At 41.6% G+C, this 9,332-nt stretch overlaps 1 pseudogene across 1 annotated transcript; it reads left to right on the top strand.

The window, feature by feature from the left end:
- The first annotated feature begins 3,207 nt into the window (after positions 1–3,207).
- LOC308620544 (UDP-N-acetylglucosamine--peptide N-acetylglucosaminyltransferase 110 kDa subunit-like) lies at positions 3,208–6,493 on the top strand (annotated as a pseudogene). The gene has a single exon. The product of its transcript is annotated as a UDP-N-acetylglucosamine--peptide N-acetylglucosaminyltransferase 110 kDa subunit-like (transcript).
- The last annotated feature ends 2,839 nt before the right edge of the window (positions 6,494–9,332 follow it).

The following is a 9,332-nucleotide window of genomic DNA, read 5'->3' as shown; positions in this document are numbered from 1 at the left end:
TAAATGTGCCTTGAACTATGGTGTTTAATTTGACCAGTCAGATCAATGGCTTTCCCCTTGAATGAAATGCTGCTACGTATATGAGTGGAAAAACAAAACTGGTGTAAGGAATAGATAACTAGTGGGAAGCAGCCGCATAGCACAGGGAGATCAGCTCTGTGCTTTGTGACCACCTAGAGGGGTGAGATAGGGAGGGTGGGAGGGAGGGAGATCCAAGAGGGAAGAGATATTGGGACATATGTATATGTATAACTGATTTACTTTGTTATAAAGCAGAAACTAACACACCATTGTAAAGCAATTATACTCCAATAAAGATGTTAAAAAAAAACTAGTATAAGGAGATGGAGAGACTGGGAGTCTTATTTTCCCAGCAATTAACTTTTCCTCGACCATGACCTTCCCTTTGAGTCTCCTAGACCTTGGGGATGATTGCAACCCCTTGGGTTGGGTGATGGCAACCCCATCTTCACTAGAACCTCTATAGTTAACTTTGATTTTTCCCACTCCGTCTATCCATCCCATGTATGCAGTCAGACATTTGATCTTGGACTTTTACTGACAAAATATCCTTGAATATAACCATTTCTTTTCACTCCCACTGCTACTGCTTTTGTCACTGCCTTAACTAGGGCTTTATCTTTAAGTCCTTTATATAAATATATAAATAAAATATACAAATAAATAAAATATAATATTAATTCTGATGATTTTAAAGTCTTTTCTTGATAAAGACTTTTCCTGATAAAGATACACAATATCTTATATAAATATTTTTGTATTATCTGTTCCTTTCTTAGAATTTTAGTCAAATGATTCTATCTCTTGGTATGTCTAGAACTTTTTGATTGAATGCTGACTATTTTATTTGGCTTTTAAAATTTTTCTCCGTGGAAATGTTGTTTTGCTTCCAAATATTTTACTCTACCTGGTAGTAGCAAATCTTCAAATTACAATTTTTTTAATGCTTTCAAATATCAATACTATAGGTGTCACAAAATCTAGAAAAATGACATTTGAAAATTCACTACTGCCAGATGTGTCTCTATAAAACTTTTTCCCCACTCTTGTAGCTATATATTCTTTAACTGCCTCCTCATATGACAGTTTATGTGTTTTAGAAATAAAATTTTCAGAAATAAACTTTGTAGTTTATAGACATAGATTTCTTTTAACATGGTTGATTAGAGTTTGCTTTTAGTTATTAATAGTTTAGAAAAGTTTATTTCAGCGTCACAATTTATTATTGATAATGTCACATTAATTTTCATTGTTAACTTTGAGAAAACCTCTATGGATTACTTCCTCATAACTATTTACTATTATAAATGCATTACTGATTTCAGTACTGCTATAGGATTGTGCATTACAGGAATTCTGATAAAATACTCATTCACACCATTCCATTACACACATTATTGATGGGCTATATTCTTTTATTTATTTATTTATTTATTTATTTTTGACTGTGTTGTGTCTTCGTTGCTGTGCGCAGGCTTTCTCTAGTTGCAGCGACTGGGGGATACTCTTTGTTGCGGTGTGCAGGCTTCTTATTGCAGTGGCTTCTCTTGTTGCAGAGCACGGGCTCTAGGCACGCAAGCTTCAGTAGTTGTGGCTCGCAGGCTCAGTAGTTGTGGCTCACGGGCTCTAGAGCACAGGCTCCATAGTTGTGGCACACGGTCTTAGTTGCTCCGCGGCATGTGGGATCTTCCCGGACCAGGGCTCGAACCCGTGTCCCCTGCATTGGCAGGTGGCTTCCTAACCACTGTGCCATCAGGGGAGCCCCTGGAGTTTATTGTTTTTTTGTTTTTTTGTGTTTGCGGTATGCTGGCCTCTCACTGTTGTGGCCTCTCCCCGTTGCGGGGCACAGTCTCCGGACATGCAGGATCAGTGGCCATGGCTCACGGGCCTAGCCGCTACACGGCATGTGGGATCTTCCCGGACCGGGGCACGAACCCGTGTCCCCTGCATCGGCAGGCAGACTCTCAACCACTGCACCACCAGGGAAGCCCTGGAGTATATTCTTGACAGAAGGAAATGTCCGTTTTGACTAAGCATTGAAGAAAACTGAATCTTTGACTTATCTTTCACATGCCTGATGATTGAAATAATTTTCCACAGAATAACTTCTGGTTTTATACTTTTCAGTTCTTTTTTTCTTCTTCAAATGCACATGCTTTGAGAGCTGTGAAGTGCAAGACATGGCTATATTGTAAGGTGGTTTTTGTCCTTACGTTTCTGTGTCTTGTGCTAGTTAAGTCAGTAGAGTAGTCAGTAAGAGTACTGGAAGTTATTCCTGTAATGGGATATTATATAGTCAATTACATATGGTGGTGTCTGAAAATCACATAATAGCCTCACTTAAAACATCTCCTTAGCCAGGTTTCAAAAAAGCCTGTGACCAATCCAATATGATCCAACATAGCGGACTATGATAGAAGGAAAATTGGCAAAGAAATAGACGCTGGTCTTACCTGATGGAAGTTAAAATATCTCACTTTTGACAATTTTGCAAAAACCTATAATTACATGAACTAATTTCTAGGGTTCTTCGTAGGACCTAAAAAGGAACCCATAGAGCTGTGGAACAACAATAGAAGCTACTGTGATGAGAAGCCCCGGCACCACAACAAAGAGTAGCCCCCGCTCACCTCAACTAGAGAAAGCCTGCACGCAGCACTGAAGACCCAATGCAGCCAAAATAAAAATAAATAAATAAAAATAAATAAATTTATCTTTTAAAAAGTAACACTCAGGTTTGAGTCATGAGAAATTTGATGAGGAGAAATTAGCTAATGTTTTCAGAACTTTTAAAATATCAAACTCAGTCTCTAAGATTTTAGCATCATATACAACATCGGTTACTTATTAGTGGTTTGGGAAGGCCAATTTAAAATTTTCTCATCTTACTGTATTGAAATTCATGGCCCTAATGTTTTCCACGTTGACTATATGAATGATGAAGAAAAGTCAATCATGTATCTCATTTCCAACTGGACAGAAAACAATATTTTAAAAAGTGTTTGGACTACTGACTTTTGATTTCTTGTAAGGCAAATGGATAGGTAATTTTTATTCCCTGATTAGCAGAAAAATGGTGGAAGAGGGCAGGGTTAAGAATTAAGATTTCAAGAGCATGAGAGGTAGATGGCCAACCAGAGTTCCTAAGGTTCGGTGCCTGTAACCGTTGCCGCCGCTTAAGCCTGCCAGAGCAGTGGTACGGCTGCTGCGCTCGTGTTTGCTACCTCTAGAAACATTCTTGCCAGTAGTGGCGGCAGCGGGACTCAATTACCCCCTTTTTTCACTCTCTCCAGAAGCTCCAGATGGCGTCTTCCGTGGGCAACGTGGCCGACAGCACAGAACCAACGAAATGTATGCTTTCCTTCCAAGGGTTAGCTGAGTTGGCACATCGAGAATATCAGGCAGGAGATTTTGAGACAGCTGAGAGACACTGCATGCAGCTCTGGAGACAAGAGCCAGGCAATACTGGTGTACTTTTATTACTTTCATCTATACACTTCCAGTGTCGAAGGCTGGACAGATCTGCCCACTTTAGTACTCTGGCAATTAAACAGAACCCTCTTCTGGCAGAAGCCTATTCGAATTTGGGGAATGTGTACAAGGAAAGAGGGCAGTTGCAGGAAGCAACTGAGCATTACCGGCATGCATTGCGTCTCAAACCAGATTTCATCGATGGTTATATTAACCTGGCAGCCGCATTGGTAGCAGCAGGCGACATGGAAGGGGCAGTACAAGCTTACGTCTCTGCTCTTCAGTACAATCCTTATTTGTACTGTGTTCGCAGTGACCTGGGGAACCTGCTCAAAGCCCTGGGTGGCTTAGAAGAAGCCAAGGCATGTTATTTGAAAGCAATTGAGACGCAACCGAACTTTGCAGTAGCTTGGAGTAATCTTGGCTGTGTTTTCAATGCACAAGGGGAGATTTGGCTTGCAATTCATCACTTTGAAAAGGCTGTCACCCTTGACCCCAATTTTCTGGATGCTTATATCAATTTAGGAAATGTCTTCAATGAGGCACGGATTTTTGACAGAGCTGTGGCAGCTTACCTTTGTGCCCTAAGCTTGAGTCCAAATCATGCAGTGGTACATGGCAACCTGGCTTGTGTATACTATGAGCAAGGCCTGATGGATCTGGCAATAGACACCTACAGGCGAGCTATTGAATTGCAACCACATTTCCCTGATGCTTACTGCAACCTAGGAAACGCTCTCAAAGAGAAGGGCAGTGTTGCTGAAGCAGAAGATTGTTATCATACAGCTCTCCGGCTGTGTCCCACCCATGCAGACTCTCTGAATAACCTAGCCAATATCAAAGGAGAACAGGGAAACAGTGAAGAGGCAGTTCGCTTGTATCGTAAAGCATTAGAGCTCTGCCCAGACTTTGCTGATGCCCATTCAAATTTAGCAAGTGTATTGAAGCAGCAGGGAAAAGTGCACGAAGCTCTGATGCATTATAAGGAGGCTATTCGAATCAGTCCTACCTTTGCTGATGCCTACTGCAATATGGGAAACACCCTACGGGAGATGCAGGATGTTCAGGGAGCCTTGCAGTGTTATACTCGTGCCGTTCAGATCAGCCCTGCATTTGCGGATGCCCACAGCAATCTGGCTTCCATTCACCACGATTCAGGGAATATTCCAGAAGCAATTGCTTCTTATCGCACTGTTCTGAAGCTTCAACCTGACTTTCCTGACGCTTATTGTAATTTGGCTCATTGCCTGCAGGTTGTCTGTGATTGGACAGACTATGATGAGCGAATGAAGAAGTTGGTCAGCATTGTGGCTGACCAGTTGGAGAGGAATAGGTTGCCTTCTGTGCAGCCTCATCATAGTATGCTCTATCCTCTTTCTCATGGCTTCAGGAAGGCTATTGCTGAGAGGCATGGGAACCTCTGCTTGGCTAATATAAGTGTCCTTCATAAACCACCGTATGAACATCCAAAAGACCTGAAGCTCAGTGATGGTCGACTGCGTGTAGGATACGTGAGTTCTGACTTTGGGAATCATCCTACTTCTCATCTTATGCAGTCTATTCCAGGCATGCACAATCCTGATAAATTTGAGATATTCTGTTATGGCCTGAGCCCACATGATGGCACAAACTTCCGAGCGAAGGTGATGGCAGAAGCCAATCATTTCATTGATCTTTCTCAGATTCCATGCAATGGGAAAGCAGCTGATCGCATCCATCAAGATGGTATACACATCCTCGTAAATCTGAATGGTTATACCAGGGGTGCTTGAAATGAACTCTTTGCTCTCAGGCCAGCTCCTATTCAGGCAATGTGGCTGGGGTACCCTGGGACTAGTGGCGCGCTTTTCATGGATTATATCATCACTGATCAGGAAACTTCACCTGCTGAAGTTGCTGAGCAGTATTCTGAGAAACTGGCTTATATGCCCCATACTTTCTTTATTGGTGATCATGCTAATATGTTTCCTCACCTGAAGAAAAAAGCCGTCATCGATTTTAAGTCCAATGGGCACATTTATGACAATCGGATTGTGCTGAATGGCATCGACCTCCAAGCATTTCTTGATAGTCTATCAGATGTGCAAATAGTCAAGATGAAATGTCCTGATGGAGAAGACAACGCAGACAGCAGTAATACAACTCTTAATATGCCTGTCATTCCTATGAATACTGTTGCAGAAGCAGTTATTGAAATGATTAACAGAGGACAAATTCAGATTACAATTAATGGATTCAGTATTAGCAATGGACTGGCAACTACCCTGATCAACAATAAGGCTGCCACTGGAGAGGAGGTTCCCCGTACCATTATTGTAACCACACGTTCTCAGTACGGGTTACCGGAAGATGCCATTGTGTACTGTAACTTTAATCAGTTATACAAACTTGACCCATCTACTTTGCAGATGTGGGCAAATATTCTGAAGCGTGTTCCCAATAGTGTACTGTGGCTGTTGCGTTTTCCAGCAGCAGGAGAAGCTAATATTCAACAGTACGCACAAAATATGGGCCTTCCCCCGAACCGTATCATTTTTTCCCCTGTTGCTCCTAAAGAGGAACATGTTCGGAGAGGCCAGCTGGCTGATGTCTGCTTGGACACTCCACTCTGTAATGGACACACCACAGGGATGGACGTCCTTTGGGCAGGGACCCCCATGGTGACTCTGCCAGGAGAGACTCTTGCTTCCCGAGTTGCAGCTTCCCAGCTCACTTGTTTAGGCTGTCTTGAGCTGATTGCTAAAAATAGACAAGAATATGAAGAGATAGCTGTGAAACTGGGAACTGATGTAGAATACCTGAAGAAAATTCGTGGCAAAGTCTGGAAGCAGAGAACATCTAGCCCTCTGTTCAACACCAGACAATACACGATGGAACTAGAGCGGCTCTATCTACAGATGTGGGAGCATTATGCAGCTGGCAACAAACCTGATGACATGATTAAGCCTGTTGAAGTCACTGAGTCGGCCTAAATAATGACTGTGTGCCCAGGAGAATTACCCCTGTAGCTGAGCCTCAACCTTCTGGGGGAAGGGGAACTACTTTTTCAATATCATGTTGCAGATGGGTGACACACAATGATAAGAAATAGCACAGCCAGACTTGCTTCCTGCATGATCATGACAGGGAGAGACACAAGAGATGGGAAACTGCTGTTCCACAAGGAGATTCCATCGAATTTTGCCACAGCCAGGTGTCTGGAAGGTCTGGAAGGTAAGTCTGGAAGGTCTGATCTCCCTTGGTCTTCCAGGGGATGGATGGTTAGTGTGGAAGGGAGATAGAGATTGCCCAGCCATTTTGTGATTATCATGGATGGATTGAGTCTTCTGAATTAATTTTTTTCTTTCTATTTTGGGTATTGGAGCTTTTAAAAATGTTTGGTTTCAGGTATTTTTATTCATGTGAAGTGTATATGATTCTCTTGAGATAAGGTGTTAAGCTGAAATATTCCTTGTTTTAGTTTCTGAACTCTACAGATAAATGGGGACTTTGCTGGTGTAGTCTTTTTATAGGTTTTATAAACCATTTGAGCCTGTATCAGTCATTTTAGTGTCTGACATAACATTTGGAACTCTCAGTGCTTTGTTGGTTTGTAGATGATGGCTTCAATCCTTTTTCTGGTCCGTTTCCTTCTTCCCTTCCCCCCACTTTAAAAATTCTCCTGTAACTTGGCTAACAAAAAACCAAGTCTGATTCAAAACCTCCCAGAGTGTTTCTCTTAAACACATCATCTGGTGCCAAATGAAGACTCTTAGGAGTGCTTATTAATTATGAAGGGCAAAGTTGTGGTACTGTCACTGATGATAATAATAATGGATTTTTGGCCTAGAGTTTTGTCCTATTTCACCAGTGTTTTACTGTTGACTGCCCCTCTATGCTGCTTCCAAAAGTGATAGTGTGTGATAAGATGTTTACTTTCATTTCTAAAGTTTGTTTTTTTTTAGGTGAGTCCTGTTCTTCCTTTTTCTTTCAGCAGAAATGAAATTCCAGGTAAGTATAAGTATTCAAATATTTGATCAGTAATTCACAGTTATCTCCAGTACATTAAATAACTTTCATCAAAAAACATGTTATAGGTAAAAAGTTCTGAAGGACCAGCTATGTATATGATAATTATGTTTCAGGCCTTCTAGGGTATTATATATAATAACTTGTCTTCTGGTCGTGGTCTTGAAGTCTTTATGGATTCAGCCTCAGTAGTAGCGAACTGCACTGCTACTTGGTTTGGAGTACAAATTAGACTTTAACCCTCCTGGAGGTAGAGTTTTTGGTATTGAAAACCATAGGAATGAAATTATTGTATTTCAACAAAGGATCGAGGGCTTGAGGCTTAAACAAGCCAACATATGTGTGGGAAGCAGTCAGCCTTGAGAGCACCTTCGGACATGCCAGGCATGCCGCTGCTGCTCGAAGGGACTGTCCCTACTTGTTCCCCTCCTTGTTCCATTCCATGGGAGATAAATCACCAGGGCCCAGAAATCAGAAAGAAAGTAAAATGAGACAAGCAAAGCTGTCTCCTCCCTGCACATGCAGGTTATTTTGGATGATTCTGGGCTTATGGGTTTTCTCCCAGGGAAGTTAACCTTGAGCCGAGACAGTCATTAGATAATGTAAACCACCGTCTGGCAACCTTCCCTTTTCTAGTCTATATAATCTGCACCTGTAGCATAATAAAACTTACCTTGCAACCATCAGTTGTCTTGTTCCTTCTGACCCCATTCGTCGGTGCTACTTCAGTTCCTTACCCCGTCCCTTCTGACCCTGGGCGGTGAAATCCTCTTTCTGAGGCTGGTCCATGGCAAGTGGTGCCCGAACAGGGACCTGAAGCATGAAGGCAATTAAAAGGAAAAGAAAGTGCAGGTAAGAGAACCCTTATGCAAAATATGTGTGGCCACGAGTAAAAGTGAAACTAATAGAGGCATAAGGCAACAGTCAGAAGTAAAATAAGATGGGGCAAAAGGGCTCAAAGGAGCGTGAATTATTTGCTCAGGTTTTACTTTCGATGCTTATAGCTCGGGGTAATAAAGTTTCTACCTCACAGTTGACTGAATTTTTGCAGCATATCCATGATGTATCTCCCTGGTTTCCTGATGGCGGCTCTGTGACAGAAATCTGGCAGAAAGTTGGAGAAGATTTAAAGAATTATTATGAGTCTCGAGGGCCTACTCATACTGCTGTTGTTACATTTAGTTTGTGGAATCTGATAAAAATATGTTTAGGTTCTTCTCATGATAGTGTTGATTTGAATGTAAAGTCAGAAAAACATAAGCCTCTGACAGAAGACAAGACTGTATTATCAGCTACTGTGTCGCCACTTCCTAAACCGAAAGAGCTAATTAATTTAAATATTTCAGATGAAGAGGAACATTTTGACTTAACCGATGAGGCTTTTAAACATAAAAGAGAGAGAAAAAAAAACATAAAAGAGAGAATCATCCTGAGGATGATTTTCTAATGGCTATGACAGATAAGTCAGTGAAAAAGCTGCAAATTAGTAAGGACTGTCTTCCTCAAAAATCTACATCTGTAAAAATGCTCAGTCTCTTGCAACGTGCTGTATAAGCAGCAATAAAACGAGGAGAAGATCCTATTTTCTGTTGTCCTGTCATAGAAAGACCTGATCCTAATCATCCTCAACAGGCTATTAGGGAGCATCAGGCTCTTCCTTTTAAAGTTTTGAAAGATTTAAAATCTGCTTGTGCTCAATATGGGCCCACTGCTCCTTTTACTACTGCTATGGTTGACACTATTGCAGGAGAAGCTCTTTCCCCCGCTGATTGGAAGTCTATTGCACGAGCTTGTTTAAATGGTGGAGATTATTTAATATGGAAGTTTGATTT

The sequence above is a fragment of the Mesoplodon bidens genome (assembly GCF_964165515.1).
Source record: "Mesoplodon bidens genome assembly, chromosome: 7".
In the NCBI taxonomy this organism is placed as follows: domain Eukaryota; kingdom Metazoa; phylum Chordata; class Mammalia; order Artiodactyla; family Ziphiidae; genus Mesoplodon; species Mesoplodon bidens.
Note: the sequence above shows the minus strand (reverse complement) of the source record. Positions and strands in the feature narration are given on the sequence as shown.